The sequence below is a fragment of the Thermobia domestica genome, chromosome 5, assembly GCF_964235325.1.
Source record: "Thermobia domestica chromosome 5, izTheDome1.hap1.1, whole genome shotgun sequence".
Lineage (NCBI taxonomy): Eukaryota > Metazoa > Arthropoda > Insecta > Zygentoma > Lepismatidae > Thermobia > Thermobia domestica.
The window spans coordinates 117,539,613-117,550,116 of NC_137458.1; positions in this window are offsets into that span (position 1 = coordinate 117,539,613).

Sequence of the window (10,504 nt, forward strand, 5' to 3'; positions counted from 1 at the left end):
GCTATATGTGCGCTTCTGCGTGTTCGATGTATTTCTATGTGTCCTGGCAACACCATTCATAACATGGGCAATAAAAGGGGTGGGGAAACAGAAAATAACAAGAAGTCTTGGTACCTGCTGTCAGTTGCTCGTCTTTTCATAAGCAGTGGCGCAACTCAGTGTTTCCACTCAGTGGATGCGAATGAAGGAGACGTTAGTATCAAATCCATAGTTTTCGCGGTCGCTGAGATCAATGGTGATACTCCCACAGGCGTTGACTTCCAAATACAGCCCCATGTGCGAAGCATGTGTATATTCAACTAGTTTTACAATATATGCGTTCCTTTCTCTGTTGAATCAAATGCTAACAGAACTTTCTTTCAACAGAACTTTTTGTTTTTATTATTCCTCAACTACTGTCGGTTCCAAATGACAGGTTAAAGGAGCAACAGAAAATTGTCCTTGAAATGACATATTTGATACTGCAAGGATGCGATGACGAAAAGTTATGATTAAAAATGTCCACGCTGTTACACAACGGCACTTACGTTTTCGAAAGCTTGAAATCTCCCTGACTAGTAGCAGGAATTTTGAGGATTCCATAACTTTTCTTGATTTTTCAAATTCTCTGACTCTTCCAGAACACCTCGCTTACCTCGCCACCATATTGCAAGTAATACAAATCTCCTCATAAGAAAGAGTAAGCAAAAGCTTCCTGTAGTTTCCTTTATTTTTTTTAACGCTGATCCTTCTTTTTGTCATTTCATTTGGTTTTTTCCTTCCTTATTTTCTTTTTTCATTTCTGGTCTCGAAGGGGAGTCCGGGCCCCCCTGGCTACGTGCCTGAGTGTTGATTACAGATTTTCTCGTGGAAGAATTTAATTACACTATAGGTGAAAAGCAGTACTGCAAAAATACATGTAATTCATATTGAGCACGATAGGAGACAATGTTCATTTCAGATTTTCCAGTGCGGGGGGATTGAATAAACGATGGGTGAATATAGTACTGTGAAAATTCTGGTAACTCAGATTGAGCACGCTTGGGAAATGCCCTACAGGGAATTTCGAAGCTCTAGGCCCGAGAAACACCTCTGTAATCATCACTGACTGCCATTTCAATAATGTGTTTTATGGTCTTATGTCCGTGTTCCCATCCTTTCCCTCCTCCTCCAACTGGATACTTGATACTTTTTCTATTCCAAAGTTTTGTGCTAGTTTTCTGCCGAAACCTTGAGTTTTGAACTCTCATCGTTTTCGAGTTAGTTAATTATTTCAGTTTAGAATTCCATTTCTGCATCGAGATTATATGAGACGTAGACTCAAACATTATGATGAAACTCAAACACAGTAATCGTCCAAATTTTGTAAGAGACTCCCACTGGGAATCGAACTTGTAACTACGTGCACGAAAGGCGCGCGTGCTAGCTACTAGAACACCGGAAATGGCGTCACCATTTTTTAGTCTCTTCAAAATTAAGTTGTATTTACTTACAAGTTGTATGTACTTGCATTATAAGAAACAAACATAAATTAAAATTATAAGAAAATCTTTATAAACGTTTAAGAATATGTCGAAAAGGCCAGAAATTTCTCAATCTCTTTCCTTCCCATGTCGTGGTGCTATTTAGAAGTATACTTTAAACATAATAATAACAAAAAAAAAACTCTACAGTCGCACCTTCAACATTGGATGGCAAATAGTCTAGTTTTTCTTAATGCATAAGTTTACATTAATTAAATTCAAAAGTTGCATTCTAACTTCCTTTTGAATTGTATGAAAAGTACCACTATTCGTCTTAGCACTAATGAGAACTATGGATTCGCCTTTAATATCCGTCATTTTTGATTACTTTTAAAATGTCACTCTTCACGATTCTTCATAGATGAACTTGAACGGCATGGAAACAGTCATTATCCATATCAGCGACTCACCCGAAAACTATGGATTCAACACGAATATCGATCATTACAATTATTTTAAAATGTCAGCTCTCCCATCCCTACTCCTTGGGATGCTAGGGGTTCCTTACCCTCCCGCGTATTTCTTTCCAGATTGTAAGACATATCGTGACGCGTGATCTGACGCGTGATTAGTATCATACTAAAGAGTTCGACTAACATATGTTTCGTGCAGTAGTCAGGTCTTTAGCATGACGCTAATCATTCTTCAAAACGACTCTGCATAAGGCGGATCAAGTTTAGTTGGAATTAAATCGTGTTACATAAATATGTAGGAAAAAATGTTTTAAAATTAATGGAGGTGACTCTTGAACTGGAATTGGCAGAAATCAACGACTTCTGGTTTAAGATTGATCACTGTAGAGCAAAAGACGTTAGTAGAAAACTAGAAGCTGTTTCTGAAAATCGATTAAGCGTCCTAAGAATGCATATTATCTCTGTTCTTAACCTACAAATAAAACAGGAAGTGGTTGCGATTAACTATTTCCTGTTTTTAGCGTTGATTGCTATGGAAGAAAAACTGTAATAGATAACAAAACGCTGTTTTCCATAATCGATTAACCATCCGTTCTCATCTCCATCCTTAACCCTATACTAAAACCGGAGATGGTAGATATCAACCCTTTCCTGTTTTAACGTTGATTACTGCAGAGCAGAAACCGTAACCCGGTTTTCTAGAATCGACTAAGAATACACTTCATCTTCATCCTTTAGCCTGTACTAAAACTGGAACTGGTAGATATCAACCTCTATACGGAAGTAGGTAGCAAGACGCAGTTTTCTGCAATCAATTAAGCACCCCAAGAATATAATTGTGTCACCAATCCAATCCCTCTACTAACACCGGGAGTGGTATAAATTTACAATCACTTCCTATTTCATTATTAATTAAGAAAATATTGTGTGAGCCTCCTTAGTGTCTTCATCAGAGTTTATTCAATACGAGCCTTCGTCTTGCTGAAGGCTTTGCCCTCAGACTCGCAAATTTGTTCGGTCTAACGCTTTGCATCTCAAACCTGCAATCATCAGTGTTTGCTAGGCTTACGGCCTCGCACCTCACATACCTGCAAGTATACTGAATTTCAGTTGAAATACCTGGGGGCTTTGCTCCCAGGCCACCGTGTTTGTTCGGCCTATGGCCTTGCACCAGGGACGGCGCCAGGAACGCTCGATGGGGTGGGCGGAAAGAGGCGGACCTAGTTGCTGGGTGGGCGGACAACGAAAATGAGAACTGGGCAATGTAGACATTTTTGACAATAATTAAATTTCAATTTTTATACTCTTTAGTTAGCTAAGGCTCAGACCGAAATAGGGGAGAAACAAGGATGTGGAAAACAGCTGTGTTGGCCTTATAGAAGGTGCCATTCCAGAATTCACCTGGTAAGACTGAAGAAATGCAGGATTTAGGATGGGCTGCGGGAGTTCGTGGCAATATGCTCGACCTACCGAATTCCGCGTGGCACACACACTACCTCTACTTTCAGCTTTTTAAACAATAATAACGGTGTGTTCTGTGTAGTCGAAGAAGTTCAAGACTGCTTTACCTCCTCTCCCTCCAAGAATGCACATGAATGCATAGAAATAAAAGAAGGTTCAAACAACGCAGACTAACAGATAATACTCTACTTTTCGTTAATAACATAAAATACACAATAAGTAGGTAAAGTAAAACAAGGATAAAATAGGCTGCTGCAAACATTTTTATCTTTGAAGTATTTATTACAAGAAAGCAAGAGACAAAACTATAAATGAGCAACTTCAGAAGCAATGCTGTCGTCTTCGCTCTCTCCAACATCTAGTTCATTTTCACTTTCCTCGAAATCGAACACTTCAAATTGCGAATCCTGGTTGTCACATGTATTTGTATTTTTTGTCTTTTTCCCCATTGAAGAAGAAGGATTATCACTAACATCAACGGATTGAAAATTGCGCTTCTTTGAACACGAGAAAGACACGGAGCCTGACAAGAAATCGCTAAATTTTTTCGACATATTAGCTGAACAAGCACCGACCGCCAAGACTTCTGAACGCAACAGAGATCAACTCAACAATGCTATAATAAGAGTTTTTACAAATCTGTTTAATGCCACACGGGTAAGACATGTGGTACATTGCTGTAAACAATTGCAAGTTGGAACCCTCTTTTAAGAAGCTATCGCGCCAACACAAAGCAAGGGCGCCGATTTCTCTGTAAATTTGGGAGAGGGGGGCATTCAGATGCAGAAGGCATGCATGAGGATTTTAAGACAAATTGAGTTCAAATTATGCCAAATATTGTATATTCATAAATAAATTGCGGGGGCGCACATGGGCTTTGGGGGAGCCCGGGCCCCCAGGATCGGCGCCCTTCACACAAAGCACTACTCTCCTCCCTCTCTTTCTCAAAATGAGACAATAGACAATACTGGCCAGCTCTGACCATTATTTAGTTGGCTTTTTAAAAAGCACTTTTTTTTTTTCAGTGCAGCACATACAAACACTGGCGTTTCAAAAGCACGATTGTGCGTGTGTGTTAAACTTCAATTCATTAATCACGACTTTTGGCATCATTATATTACTACAAGTATCTGTCTTAAAATCATTGTCCATTGCAGAGTTAAACAGAGTCATAGAACCTATTACATTACAATCGAAAGTAATAGGCCTACCTATTGCTTGTGAAGTACAGAATGTCACCTTCTGTGCCGGATTTGCGTATAAGCTAAACAAGCTATAGCTCTCTTGGGGGCCCCAAAAATTTTAAAGAAAAAGTGGCTGTAATGTCATTTCCAAATAATAAGAAAAAGCAAATAAGATAAAACGCACATACAACAACGGTTGATTGATTGATTGATTTTGAGTTTTACGTCCCGTTCAGCAGCGAGGCTATATGAGACGTGGACCTACTGATTAACGTGGAATCCGAACCACATGAGCTCCCGCCGGGAATCCAACCCGGGTCTCCCACTTTCCCGGGTTCGTTTGTATATATTAACAGTATTTTATGTATTGTTACGTTCAGAACTGCCCGAATTTACCTTGTGTAAGTTAGTATGCAACAGGCTGAATCCATTAGGTTATCGGCACTAGTTACTACCAGTGGCGTATTTACGATTTTGTTTCGGGAGGGGCTTTGCTAACTTTCGGGGGGGCTTTGCCTGGAAATGTGAACAAGATATTTCATTTACTGCAAGATATTTCATTTACTTTATTATACTAAGTGATTTCGGGGGGCTTAAGCCCGGAAGCCACCCCCCTAAATACGCCACTGGTTACTACATAGCAAGGCAAGGTACCAACATCTTTTCACGTCACAGTAAAAAGATGCTACCTACATATATGGGTCTTATAATAATTTTAGTGCAACAGTTAGGTTTTTTAACGATGTTTCTATGATTTTCAGCCAGAGATGTATCTAGCCAGGGGCCGGAGAGGTCTACGATCCCAGTTTTTTGAGTGACAAAAATAATTGAAGCCATTACTTACATATTTTTGAAAGTTTAGAGTAAACTCACGATATATCTATCATAATCTGGGTTTTAGTTGCTCCTTCTCCAGTTTTAACCTTCTAAGTTCGCCTCTGGTTCCAGCGAATTTCTGTCGTATTACACCTTGTGTAATCTTCGAGGGTTGCATTCCATTTTGAGCTACTCCAGTAACCTGACCTGGAAAAAGCTCACACGATTAGTTGAGCTTCAGGCAGTAATTACCAACCCTGGGTGATATTTAGACTGTATTTACTTACACGGATCCCTGGAAACGTTTCAAACTTTACCCAACTGAATAGAAACAACTTGAAATGAGAAATGATGCGGTCTCCACATATTGTAGAAGCATGGCGTGGAGCGTTGATCATAGTTGGTGCAAAAAGATCGACAAGGGACTTTATTGGTACCAAATAAAACTACCGCTAATTTTACAAATTTTACAGTTTTTCTGTAATGTATTCAAAACACTAAGTTAACGAAATATACACGAAAACGTATTTACTTAATAGATATGTATTAGGTCCATAAATTACCATATAGCATATATTCAAACAGAAAAGGCGAAATTTTGTCGCTGAAAAAGAATGCTAGAAATAAATTGGCCCCATTATCTTCAATAGCTTAGGGCCCCATCAAACCAAAATCCGGCACTGGTCACCTTCATTATTCTACTTCTGTTGCAGGGGTGTCATTTCAGACTTCGCTTGAGTGGGCAAGAACACCAACAACATAAGACTTTCACAGTTTGCACTAGTATATTAGTAGACAATCGATACAGTATATGTATTCCTCAAAATATTGCGGGGGGCAATTGCCCCCTCCTGTCCCCCCCTTAATGACACCCCTGTTCTGTTGGGGTGGGCGGATGGGTGGGCGAGGCCATCCATCGGGTGGGCGGTTGCCCACCCTTAGCGCCGTCCCTGCCTTGCACTTTATATATCAGGAAGCATACCAATTTCAGTTCAAATACCACGTTTCATGTCTTCAACTTTACGGGATCCCGAGATATAAACATCTTAGTATAATAATAATTGTAATATCCACATTTATTCTCTTCCAAACCCTTTTCTTTCTTTCTAGATCACAATCAAAAACGCTGAAATATGTATCTAATTATTAGGATTACAGAGTAAGATTTATAATATTATTGTACAGTTAGTACTTTGGTCCATCCCGTCCGTTACTCCGAACGAAACTCTTGAACGAAACTGAATTTGACTTCTGTTTTTTGCAATTGATAGCTAAAGTAATTATCTCGAAAGAGTTCGTTAGTAGAGGATCATAAACCAGGAGGTTGTGGATCAGAAACCAGGAGTGGTAGAAATCAACCATTTTTGCTTTTAACGTTGATCCTGTAAACCAAAAAGGGTAATAGATAGCAAGAAATGTTTTCCGGCAGTCGATTTAGCATCCCAAGAATACCTTTCAACTCCATCCTTAATACTGTATTGAAATAGAAAGTGGCAGAAATAAACGAGTTGCCGCTTTAACATTGAATGGGGAAAAACTGTAATATATATAGAGAAGCAGTTTTGGGAAATCGACTAAAAGATTCCAAGAACACCTTTCATTTCTATCCTTAACACTTTGATAAAACTAGAAGCGGTAGAAATCAAGAATTTTCGGTTTACTTTTCATTACTATGGAGCAAAAGCTGTAATAGATAGCGAGAAGCTGTTTTCGACAATCGACGGAGCATCCCAAGAATAAATTTTGTCTTTCCATAACACGATAATACAATCAGAAATGACAGGGTGTCTACTAAAATTCCAAAATGAAATTTCATGACCTTTTCTTTAACAAACTATTAAATTTAGTAACATTCTCAAAAGCGAATTTTAGTGCGACTTGGGCCAATTTTCACGCACGTGATAGAAGCGTGCTTTACTTGTGATTTGGTAGCGTCCAAAACTATATGCGTTTTTGGTGGTGAATTTTGACACTTTATAGAACAATATTTACAAGTATGTACTTATATTTGTACAGATAAAATGAATCGTGACCCAAAAGCAAAATTTCTTGACTTTCATGACCATTTTCTGATTTCGGGACTTTCTTTAATCCTTTTCGTGACCGATAGACACCCTGGTAATCCAGTATGACTTCCAGGTTCAATGTAATATACATAGAACATGACCTATAAGAGACAGCGAGAAGAGATTTTTTTTTTTTTAATGAGTTAACGTTCTTAAAATAGGTAGCGTTCTTAAAATACCATCTCTTCTTTTACCCTGTAATCAAACGTAATTATTAGAAATCAACCACTTCCGGTTTTAACGTCCATCGTTGTACAGTCTTGTTCAAGAAACCTTGACCACTCACCCTGCTATGAAAGATGATATTCTTGCAACCGCAAAAGGAAATTATAATGCTGTGGCTCTAAATAAACTTCTTAATCGACCAAACAAAATTCACATTTATTTGATTTAATTCTAACTATAGGTAAGACCACATGCCTTTTCAAAGAGAGATGAATGGCAAAGTTTTCTTGAACAAGACTGTATATGACAAACGGCAATAGATAGGCACGGTTTTTGTATTCGATTAAGCGCCCCTAGAATATATTCCATCTCCACTATAATCACTAGTAAATAACACTAAGTGGTAGATATCTACTACAACTTCTGGTTTCAATTTTAATTGAAAAATATTGGGTGGTCCTGTTTACTGTCTTTAAGTGATTTTGTTTTAAATGAGAAGTCCTAAAGCCAAATTTCATGTTTGTAACTTTCAGAGATTCTGAGATACCGATATGCTATTATATGAGTAATAATTCCTATTCTCACCTTTTCCTTCTCCTTTATTACTAAGATATAAAAGAAATCGTGAAACCTGTGTTAAATTATTTTAAATTGGAAATCCAAATACCAAATTTTAAGTTCACAGTCCTATACGTTTCGGAGATGAGGGTATTTTATTAAAATAACTCTCACCACAATTCCTCCTTTTTTTGTGAATTTTCAAATTTTTTTCTTATTGGTACCCCACGTCACAAATCCTATGTAGGTGTAAATTCAAAGTTTCTAGATAGTCCCTAGAGAAGTGGCTCCTAATCTAGGGGTGCAAGTCTCTGACAGAACTAAATTTAAAATTACAAATATTACGAATGTTGTAAAAAACATTAAATTAAATATTTAAACACGAAATAACTATTCTGTAAGAACTGTGGTTTCATTGACAAAACTGGTAAAATATAATATTCCACTGCACTACAATGCTATGCAGGAATCTTGCTGAAAATAAATATAAATTTGTGAGAATATGGCTATTATTATTTACTATTATTATATGCAAGCCCGTTCTTCGTACGGGTAGAATAGGTTTATGGGAAATATTTGAAAGTTATATTTGATCACTCTTTCCCCATTACGTAACTTATTTGAACAAAAGTGAAATAAAACCCCTAGCTCGACCATGTTCAAAAATGTGTTTCATACGATGCAGTATTTATTCTTTGCAAGAAATCTAAATTCTCTTCTGCTTTTACGATTCTTTTATTTCGAAGTGAGTTGATAAAATAGAAATGTCCCACATGCTAAATATGTTTAAAAATTCATTTCAGACGTTTCAAACACTTTGCCACACTGTAACCTCTTTTGGAAGCAGAATTTTCGAAAACGCTGGGGCATGTCCACATGATGACCTCGTTAAGTAAAAAGTTATATACCTAGTTTCATCTCCTTGGCTTGGAAGATATTTAATTTTCGCCGTATATATTAACTCCTCCACCCTCTTAGGATACGAATTTTAATGAAACTGACATGGTTAAGAAATGGCTTCAGCCAAGTGCTAACTATGTTCTAAAATTCTCAATCATTTTTCATGAGATGAGACGGAAGTGGAATTTCCTAGAACGCAGGGTTGCGTGTCTACTTGGTTTTTATATTAAATTTCATCTTTATACATGAGAGATTTGAAAGATACTGTATTTTTAGCAAATATTTTAGACCTTGACCCCTCCTCTTAGGATACGCATTTCAGTGAAAGCGATATGATGAAACCATGCTCTAGAGTAGTTCTAAATATGTTCAGTAATTCTCCTCGAACATTCTATGATGATGAGACAGCGAACGCCGATTTGAATGTCGAGAAATAAGTAAATTAATTCCTCCCTCCTTCTGCTTAAAAGGAGAATTTCGAAAACTCTGAAATACGTATTCCATTCTTTTTAGTTCAGAGTTGGTTTACGAAATTTCACATTACGAATTTAAGCGTATTTCACATTTCATGACATTTTCTGAATAAATAGTGGTAAATTTTAATATTATAGAAATCGTCTCTTTTCTCCATCTTTAAGAGGAGAATTTCCGGAAACATACGTTCAATTATTTATAGTTAAGAAATCAAAGCCAAATTTCACACCTCAAACCTAAGCAAATGCAGAAATTTTAATAGGTAGACACTATCCTCCATTCTCATCTTAGGACAGAATTTTCGGAAAACCTAAACATGTATTGGTTCGTTTCTAATTGAGTTTAATTTTGAAATTTCAAGTCTCCAATATAAAGAATTCTTACATTTATCAAGAGGGTATTATGATGGCAGTAGAAAATAAGAATGGGAAGGTAGCGAGAGAAATGAGGTCATAGGAAGGTGGAAAGAATACGTTGAAGACTTATATAAGAGTAGGAATAGACCGTGTAGCCTAAATGCTGAAGTAGAAAATGAAGTAGGCGAGGGTGATAAGGGATTTAGTATTCTTAGGGATGAGTTTGAAAAGGCTATATCCGAGATTAGAAATGGAAAGGCAACCGGAATAGATAACACCAATCGAATTCATTAAAAATATAGGAGACAAAGGAAAGAAAGAATTGTTCGGATTATGCAATGAAATATATGAAACAGAAGAATGGCCAAAAGACTTTCTGAAAACGATCATGATACCGATGGCTAAGAAATCGAACCCAAAGAGATGTCAGGATTATAGAACTATTAGTCTCATATCTCATGCAGCTAAAATTCTGCTCCGAATACTAAACAGAAGGTTATATGAAAGAACAAATAAAGAAGTTGAGGAGGAGCAGTTCGGGTTCAGAAGAGGCAAGGGCACAAGAGATGCAATTGGATTATTAAGGGCGATCGGTGAAAGATTTATAGA